Here is a 9482-nt window from a genome sequence, read left to right as displayed (position 1 = left end):
CTGCTCGGCAGGGGCTGGGTCCTACCGCACCGGCGATGCGGGGACCCTCAAAAACCACGGCCAGAGTGAGGCCGTGGACATGGAGACTCGGCTGGCACCGTTAGCGCCCTCCCGGCTCGTGAAGGAGCCTTTTTAAAGGCTACGGATCGGGCGCCGGGGAGAAGCGTGGTGCTTTGAGTTCTCTGCTATCCCTGCCGAGCGCAGCCGCATGCCATCCGGCGGAGAGCGCTGACTTCTTCTATTGAAAATTTGGACCTAAAAGAAGAACCCGTGAGTAATTGGATTATGGATTAAAAAAGAGGGATAAATTTTTAAAATCTGGAGCGAACGGGGGAGGTGGAAAAAAGGAAGTCAGCCTACCCCTTAATTGTAGAAGAGCCAAAACAAAGGACTTAACGACTAAGATCGAGCGTATCTCTATCTTCATGAATTAGCAACTTTGCGAGGGAAAATTATAAGACTGTGCTGGAGGAGAAAAGTGGAATTTGTATTAAAAAAACAACCCCCCCCCCCCGGAATCTCTGGAGTGATCCGCGAAACTACCTGGGGAAGAGCATCGGGAGTTTTGACAGCTGTCAAAGGCTGTCAAAACGGAAGAATAAAGCAGGGACTTTGCTTTGAGGACTTTGCCGGTTACATTTGTTTTAAATTGTATACAAATTGTTTCAAATAAGGATTTACAAACTATTTGGACTAATGGATTTGATCTGGAAGGGAACTTAGTTACTGCGATCCACCTAGAGGAGCTGAGCGACATGGCATGTGTTTTTCTTAGGAAACCTGAACAGTTGTAACTTTTAATCTCTTGGGAACTGCAGAAATGGAACATTGTTTTGTCTACAGAGGGCTACAAACTACAGGAAACAATGGATTCTTTAGTTGGAAAACGAAAGGGACATGACATAATGTTTTGCTTCTGAATAACAAGCCTCTGCAGAAAATAAGAAGGTCATGGAAAAAGAACATTTTTGCGGGAAAACAGGGAAACAGAAGGAGGAGAGAGAATGACAAGAATATGGAAACATCATGAACTGGACAGAATTGGGAACATTTGGGACATCCAGATTTGACAAGCTTATGGAAATTAAATGGGAGTTTCTTACTCCTGGATATAAAAATCTGGATAGAAAAAATGGGCCCCTTTTTGAGACAGACTCCTTCCAAGATTGGACATTTGTAATTAAATATGACTGGCAAACTACTAGAGGGATATGGATTAAGCGGGTAGGAACTTCAGGAAGACATTAGGATGAAGGGATAGAAGGAACACAACAGAGAAAGGGGGGAGGGAAATTTGGAATCCAAAGGTTGTAAAATTATTTTTTTATCTTTATATCTTTTTTTCTTTTTTTATAAAATTTTGAAAGGGGGAACTCGTGGAAGGGAAAAAATCGATCTTAGGGGATGGGAATTTGGAAAAATTGGGTTATTGATGTTAAGTGAGTCATGGGATAAAAACTTGTTGAATTTAATTGCTTATTCGGAAGATTTGGAACGCAATTGGGGGCGGGAAGGGGAAGTCCTGGCTTTGGTTTTGGAAGAAAGTGTATGAATTGGATCTAATTTGTTTTTAATTTGGAAAATCTTAATAAAAATTATATTAAAAAAAAAAATAGAAACAACGCAGATGGCATCAAAATCAAGACAAAGGGTAACAGTATCATACTGGCATTCAAGAAACTTATTCTTAGATCCAATAACAGTGTGAAAATAAAGTCCCAGAGGCCAAACGCCCCAAATCCTAGCATGTGACATGTTACAATGCGTCTTTCAGACACATGTAATTAACTTCAGTAAATGATGGCCCCCAATTGTATTTCAAATGCACCTGATGCACCTTTGGGGGATTATCCCCTGTTTGGATTTACTGCAGCTTGCATGTGTTTGGAGCTGCGCTGGAGCCAATGGTCTCTTGTATTGGTGACGCCCTTCTCCTCCCTACAGTCACTGTTGCTCACTCATATTCATCCTTGGGGCTGAATGTGTACAATGGACTAGAGCGCAAGAGAGCATTGCTTGCATTCTTGGACAGGCAGGGACAGCAGGACCAGGAAACTCGTAAGTCGAGGTGGAGAAGCTCCCATGGGCCAAATTAGGCCTGCCAGGCCAGCCAGATTGGCCCTTGCGCTCATTTTCTGCTGGCCACCCCCACCTGTCACTGCCCTGACATCAGATGTGGGATTCGTAAAGCCCATCCAGGGCTTGCATTCAGCAGTGTTTAAATGTGACACAGAAGGCAAGCCCCATTAGACCTGGTCCACTCGAGATCTCAGCTGGACCTCCTGGGTGGAGGTGAGCTCTGCTGAAAGCAGCCAAGCACTCCTTTTGGTGTTGAATTTGAGCAGTGCCAAAGGTAAGTCCTGCTGCCAAGGAACCATCAGGAGAGTAGGGCTTAAAGGATGCTTCAATTTTTTGCTTTGCAAAAGGGCTTGCTTTTTCGTGCTGTTTAAATTCAGCCCCAACTTAAAGCCCCACTCCTTTGGTTTGCAGTCCTGGGTCCACAAATAATAATATCTTGGAGGTCCTGGGCGTCAAGGAGGTTAAACTGGCCTCAGACAGGGCCAAGGCCTTTTTGGCTTTGGCCCCAGCCTGGTGGAACACTCTATCGCAGGAGACTAGGGCCCTGCAGGACTTGACATCCTTCCGCAGGGCCTGCAAGATGGAGCTGTTCTGCCTGGCCTTTGGTCTAGGCCCAGTTTGACCCTCCTCTATGGGACCCTGTAAGTTACCTCTTTGGCCCTTTTATCGGCTCACATGGGACCAACATGGATAGCTGGCCCTGGTGAATACTTGCGGTCTCTAACACTATGGTTGTAATTCACTGGCAGTCATTTAATTTTATCCTGATTCTAATTTTTAAGCCATATTTTAATCAATTGTTTGATTGTGTTTTAATGTATTTGATATTTGATGTTAGCCGCCCTGAGCCCAGCCTTGGCCGGGCAGGGTGGGGTTTAAATAAAAATGTACTTACTTACATGACATCAGATGACTGAGAGGCCTGCCCACCTGTCCAAGGTGACCCAGAGAAGCAGCTCCTTCTGGGTTCAGCCTGCTTGACAAAAGTGGTTGCCTACCCCCCCCCCCCGCTATAGGGATAACAGGGGCACCTTGGCAGGGATGGTTGAGCCTCAGCAAGTACCCAATGATGCTAATCCCTGGTGCCACTAGGTCCAATTCATCAGTTACAAGAAACCTGAGGAGAAATGCCGCTGCTGAGACCTTGGAGAGGTCTTGTGGGGGGGAGGCAAAGCTCCATCTTTGCCTGAAGTGAGAGTGAAGAAACTCTCCTGTCTGAAAACAAATTCACCAAAATTATTCACCAACATAATTCCCCAAAATCTCTTATCTGGCCCATATCCCACAGTCTTCCCAATTTGTATGATTTATTAACATATAATAATTAAGCACTTGCAGCTGTGTCTTAAGAATGAGCTATATCTTATTTTAGGGAGCTTCTGCAGCTGCTGGAGGCATGAGATTGATGGAGCAGGTCAGGAACGCCAAAGAACAAATGGGAAGAAGGGGAAGCATTAAGCAGAACTACAGCAAGGAAGTTTAAATCAAAAGAAGAACACCCGACCCTTGTCCTGAAAGAACCTGGCTCCAGGGAGATATCACTTTTCTGAAAACAGGTCTGGCACCATCTGGTGGAAGTTAAAAGAAGTAACCCATGAAATAGCTGCCTCGCCAGTTAGCAGGCGCATATTGCAATAAGGATTTGCTCTGTGGCTCTCTTCTTCTCTGTGATGCGCTGCTTGCTCTTTCTGTTTTGAGAACATTCCTGTATCTACATTAGAGCAAGAGCAAGCTTTCCCACCTTCTCCTGGTCTCAATAGAATTAAAAGAGCAAAGAAGCTCAGGTTGGCATTCATAGGAACTAGAAGCAGCACTGAAGGCCAATGGTCGGGGTGATGTTGGGATATGCATGTTCGTCTGAAGGATCACAGACTCCCCACCATGATCTATAGGAAGGTGAATATGAATACATAAGAGACATGAAAAAGCAGCAGCTACTCAGGAGCAGCACTTGGCAGATCAGCAAAAAATTGCATTTCTGGATCAGACTAAAGATAAATCTAGCCCATCACTCTATTTCCCAAAATCCACTGTAGTTAGAATTTGCCTAAAGCTGAAAATCAATGGAAAGGGTTTTTTAAATTTACCTTTATAGCTCATCACATCCTGAAGGATTCAGACAGGTGTGACAAGCAAGACCTCTTCCAAGCAAGGAAGAATCATTTTGAACCCAACTCACTGGAATTCCACCATTGCAATCTCTAAAGATCAACTCAAACAGAAGAAGAAGAGTTTGGATTTGATATCCCGCTTTATCACTACCCGAAGGAGTCTCAAAGCAGCTAACAATCTCCTTTCCCTTCCTCCCCCACAACAAACCATAGCTGTCAACTTACAGATTTGAAAATAAGGGACCAGCAGCCTTGAAAATAAGGGACCAGCAGCCAAAATAAGGGACCTGCAGCCTCACCTGTTCCAGGCACTCCAGTATTCCTGTCCTCCTGCAGTCTGGTCAAACTCATGCTGGTAGCTTCGAGAACACTGTCCAACCAACTTTGTAACCAGAGGTTCAACTGAATAGAATCTGAATCACATGCACCACAAGGCCTATGCAGCCTCAACTTAAGATGGCTCCCCGGCCTGGCTTTGCACTGCAAAGTTTGCAGCAGCACGTGCAACAAAATGGCGTCCAGCATTCAAAAAACCCCTCAGCTTGCATTAACTAGCCACACACAAGACATGCAAGCTCCACCCCCCAGTCATTCTTAGACTTCTTATTGGGTGAGCAACACAGCCAAGCAACACAGTTGGAGCCTCCCTCCTCCCTGGCCGGCAGGGAGGGAGGGAGAGGAGCTGCTTCCTCTGAAATTTAAGGGACATCATTAAGGGACATTTAAGGGACTTCCATCAGTAAGGGACAGCAGTGGGACGTGGCGCTGGAATAAGGGACTGTCCCTTCAAATAAGGGGCACTTGACAGCTATGCAACAAACAGTGGGGCTGAGAGACCTCAGAAAAGTGTGACTGGCCCAAGGTCACCCAGCAGCTGCATGTGGAGGAGCGGGGAAGTGAACCCAGTTCCCCAGATTACGAGTCCACCGCTCTTAACCACTACACCACACTGGCGGGTCTTATACAACTTCTAAAACATACTCTTGGATTTGGGCAAATCTCCCATGGGAGGAAGTTCCATAGCTGTGTCTGAACCTTCCATTATGGTGCTGACATTTGGAGAGCATCTTCTGAGAGTCTCAGAGATTATAACAGGAAACAAGTAATGAGGTTGTCTCTTGTGCATGTAGGAACTATGGCAAGTCATTTAGAGTTTTTAGGAACCAGTGAGAGAACCCAGGAATTGTGAACAGAGAGACAGACAAACTCCAGCCAAAGCCCAAAGCCCTAAGAGCAGTTTGTCCATGTAACAGGGTCTCCACACATATAGTTCAGATGCAGATCACAGATCTCTCCATCCTGCATATTTTGGTTGAGAGACATGCATTTACCTCTGTCCTCTCATAAGCTATATTACTGTCCCAAAACATCATTTTATGATGCAGTTAGGAGTGGATGAATCTCTCAGTTTCAGTTTCTCATTCTTCCAACCTTAAGTTCAATCATCAGACAACGCTGTTTTAAGCCATTAGGCTTTGTTTTGACTTTGGATTTTTCTCTTTCCCGTTTAGGAATCTTTTCAGGATTCTAGAAGAAGTTTTAAAATTAGGTCTTCTCATGGCTCAAGTAATCAATTTAATGATTTTAAACAACAACAACAACACCCTGCCAGTCTAAGGCCAGAGCTAAAGCTATCTCATGTTTCCACAAAACAGGAAAACGGGAAGGTCAGATGTGATATTGTGGTTGCTTACAACTTATCCTCCAAGCTCTGAAAGAGTTTTCCTTGGTCTTTCAGGTCCTAATCTAGATGGAGGAGATGCTGGTTCCAGCAACCAGCAAAGATGCCCCACACAATGTCCTGCTCCTGTATGGCTTCTGGAAGCTAGAGGAATCCTCCTGTGAAATTTCATAATAGGTATTATATAGCGCACCCACCCTTTGCAGATACTACAATCCTGGCTTTTAAAAAAAGCTTAACTTTTGCTTTCAGATAAGCATTATTTTGCTGGAAAACCTTTCACAGACTTTAATGGGGTGGAAAACCCTTAATAAAATTTTAGTTGGTGATCAGAGCTTCCCCAAACCAAAGAAAACTTGTGCTTCACAACATCCTGAACAAAGCACATTTACTACTACAACTACTACCATTTTCATCAGAACTGAAAGAAGTATATGATAGACTTTCTTTGGGGAAAGGAGTCAAAGTGCTAATTTCCATTACTATTTACCTAGCTGTATCTCGGGCCATTTTTACCAGAGCAGTTTGAAATCTGGCACTTTCACAGACCATCTGCCAAGTTCCAAGTCATTTGATCAAAAGGTGCCATTTATTATGTTGGCGTTCTTCTGCCTTGGGAGGCAATGAAAGAGTAAAAGGGTGAAGTCAAACCATTGGAGAGTTACAGCGCCAGCTATGGCTGTAGAGACTGATACAGGCGAGACATGTTATATTAAGGCTTACAATGATGGAGTCCTGCTGTTGCTATGGGTCTTAACTATATGAGAACTTATGTTGGGCTGTGTATGTGATAAAGGGGAGCCATACTGGGGTGAAGGTGTCCTCTTCTATTTGTCCCCATGTCAGTTTCAGTTTACTGGTTAGTTTTTCCTAATAAGGCTGTTTCCCATACTATTTGGTACCATTGGTCCATGACAGTGTCTGGCTATGATGCTTCTGGCTGCTGAAAGTAGGTGGGTTATGAACTCTTTATAGTTTGAGTGGGCATTATTATCTTGGAAGATGTTCAGTAGGGCCAGTTCTGGGGTGACTTCTAGTACTTGCTCAACAAGACACAAAAAAAGAACCCACCAACAGCATTCAAATCAACCTGGCTAACCTGATCCAAACACACACCCACCCCACTCACACATGAAAATAAAGTTCACCACAGCCAATCACAAACAAGCATCCGCACCCTAGGCCAACCCAAACCTCTCTCACCACCAAAGAAATACAAGCAAATAGTAAAGAGAACCCACACAAGTGACACTGACACAAAACCCCACACATACAATAAGTAGAATTGAAGCATTGCCACCCAACCCCAACCTGTTATGTACTGAAGTTTTCATCCTGGGCCAGCAGGGGGATACTGTAGATAGTTTTCACTCAGGTCCACATATGCAAATAAGGTATTGAAAGTGACATTCAGTGATTGGATAGTTACAGAAAATGGTTACTGTTGCATTCTAGTGGAGCTCTATATAAGCAGGCTGACTGAGCCCTTCCGTTCAGTTCTGTTCTGGCCTGTGAATAAACAAGAGCTGTTTGAAGAATCGCTGTGTCGTCTGATATGTTCACCCACAACTTAACACACCCCACTCACCATTTTCCTCTCCCCCTCTTTCCCTCTTTTCTTCCTAATTTAACACTAATGTCTCACAACAAATGAAACGGATCTGTAGAAAACGCAACTGGAAAAAAGAGACATTGTACATACTTTTGTAAACCAAGAAATCTTTAATAAAAATATATTGAAAACAAACTATATGAGAACTTCTGTGTTCCTATATTACAGGAGCCAGTCCCAAGCTCCTATAATGTTGTAATCTCAGCTGTATACTTAACAAAGTGTGAAGGTTTGAGGGTTTTTGAAAATAAAAACTTTGCCACATCTCTCTTTCTCCGAGCCTCCTCCTCTGGGCGGCCTCCCCCCCCAAAAAACACCCACTTTTATGTTTGCAACAATATTTTGAAGCTTGCTTCCCTTTGATGTTTGACAGCCTGCCTTGTGCAACCCTTAGTCAGCATTTTTAAGCATGCCACCTCCAGGGGGAAATGTCCCTTTCACAAAACATCTCTTCAGTCTCAGCATGAAATGGTCCTAATCCCGTAGCAACAACAAAAGCCATTTACCAGCTGCAATGTTTAATTTTTTCTTTTTTTAAGAAAAAGAACTTTCATCTCCACTGAAGTAACGCTGGAAAAAGTAAGAGCTATTTACTGAGGAAGGAATTGTGCCATGAGAAAAATTAAATTAAAACAAATTCATTACCTTTACCATGATGTGCTGTTAGATGCCACCCCAATCCTGCCAGACTCTGCGCCTTCACTTACTAAACACCACTGCTTGGCTTCTAAGCTCTGCCTCCTGCATCTCAGAGTCTCAGCCTCCAGAGAAGACTAACCCTAGTAACTACTATATTGCCAGCTATGTAACGAGAATGAAACTCAAGCATTACTATCTCTTTACTATGGTTGCCATGTGTCCTCTTTTTCCAGGACACGTCCTCTTTTTCATGGGTAGAGTCATCATAGCAATCCATAGTTAAAAGTGTAAGTCGGCAAATGTGTCCTCTTTTTTGCTCTTCGAAATATGGCAACCCTACCCTTTCTCGTTTACTCAGCTTCACCACGCAGTCATACTCTCCATCATTTCTCCACTGAAAATGAGGACGTCCTAAGGAAAAGTGGGACATTCCAGGATCAAATCAGAAACTGGGATGGCTTCTGTAAATCTGGGACTGTCCCTGAAAAACAGGGACATTTGGAGGGTCTGCTCATATAAGCTCATTTCCACTAGTCTTCTACAGGGAAGGGGATTCCACGAAAGACTGCCATTTTTGGCTAAGCAAGGAATCACCAAGAGCAGTCTTCTTCCTGTTGCATGTAGAATCATAGAATCATAGAATCATAGAGTTGGAAGAGACCACAAGGGCCATCGAGTCCAACCCCCTGCCAAGCAGGAAACACCATCAGAGCACTCCTGACATATGGTTGTCAAGCCTCTGCTTAAAGGCCTCCAGAGAAGGAGACTCCACCACACTCCTTGGCAGCAAATTCCACTGTCCAACAGCTCTTACTGTCAGGAAGTTCTTCCTAATGTTTAGGTGGAATCTTCTTTCTTGTAGTTTGGATCCATTGCTCCGTGTCCGCTTCTCTGGAGCAGCAGAAAACAACCTTTCTCCCTCCTCTATGTGACATCCTTTTATATATTTGAACATGGCTATCATATCACCCCTTAACCTCCTCTTCTCCAGGCTAAACATGCCCAGCTCCCTTAGCCGTTCCTCATAAGGCATCGTTTCCAGGCCTTTGACCATTTTGGTTGCCCTCCTCTGGACACATTCCAGTTTGTCAGTGTCCTTCTTGAACTGTGGTGCCCAGAACTGGACACAGTACTCCAGGTGAGGTCTGACTATTCCAGAAACCAATGTTGCTCATTCCCCATGACCAGATCGCTCCAGTCTTCTTTTTTTTCTCCCCTGGAATGAGTCTTACAAAGTATTCTTCTTGCCTGCCTCTAAAGCAGGAGAGATTAACACGCAGTTTGAGAGTAAAAAATGCCCCACATCAGTTTTTTTCTGCGCTCACCCTTTGTCGTCGTCGTTCCCACCCCACCCCCAAAT

At 44.2% G+C, this 9482-nt stretch overlaps 1 long non-coding RNA gene across 1 annotated transcript; it reads left to right on the top strand.

The window, feature by feature from the left end:
• Positions 1 to 3309: 3309 nt before the first annotated feature.
• Positions 3310 to 6093, top strand: LOC309378038. Its single transcript, XR_014171806.1, has 2 exons — positions 3310 to 3635; positions 5929 to 6093. It is a non-coding gene; the product is annotated as an uncharacterized lncRNA (long non-coding RNA).
• The last annotated feature ends 3389 nt before the right edge of the window (positions 6094 to 9482 follow it).

The sequence above is a fragment of the Podarcis melisellensis genome (assembly GCF_964234715.1).
Source record: "Podarcis melisellensis genome assembly, chromosome: 9".
Classification (NCBI taxonomy): Eukaryota; Metazoa; Chordata; class Lepidosauria; order Squamata; family Lacertidae; genus Podarcis; species Podarcis melisellensis.
The sequence above is the reverse complement of the archived record's forward strand: the minus strand, read 5'-3'. Positions and strand labels throughout refer to the sequence as shown.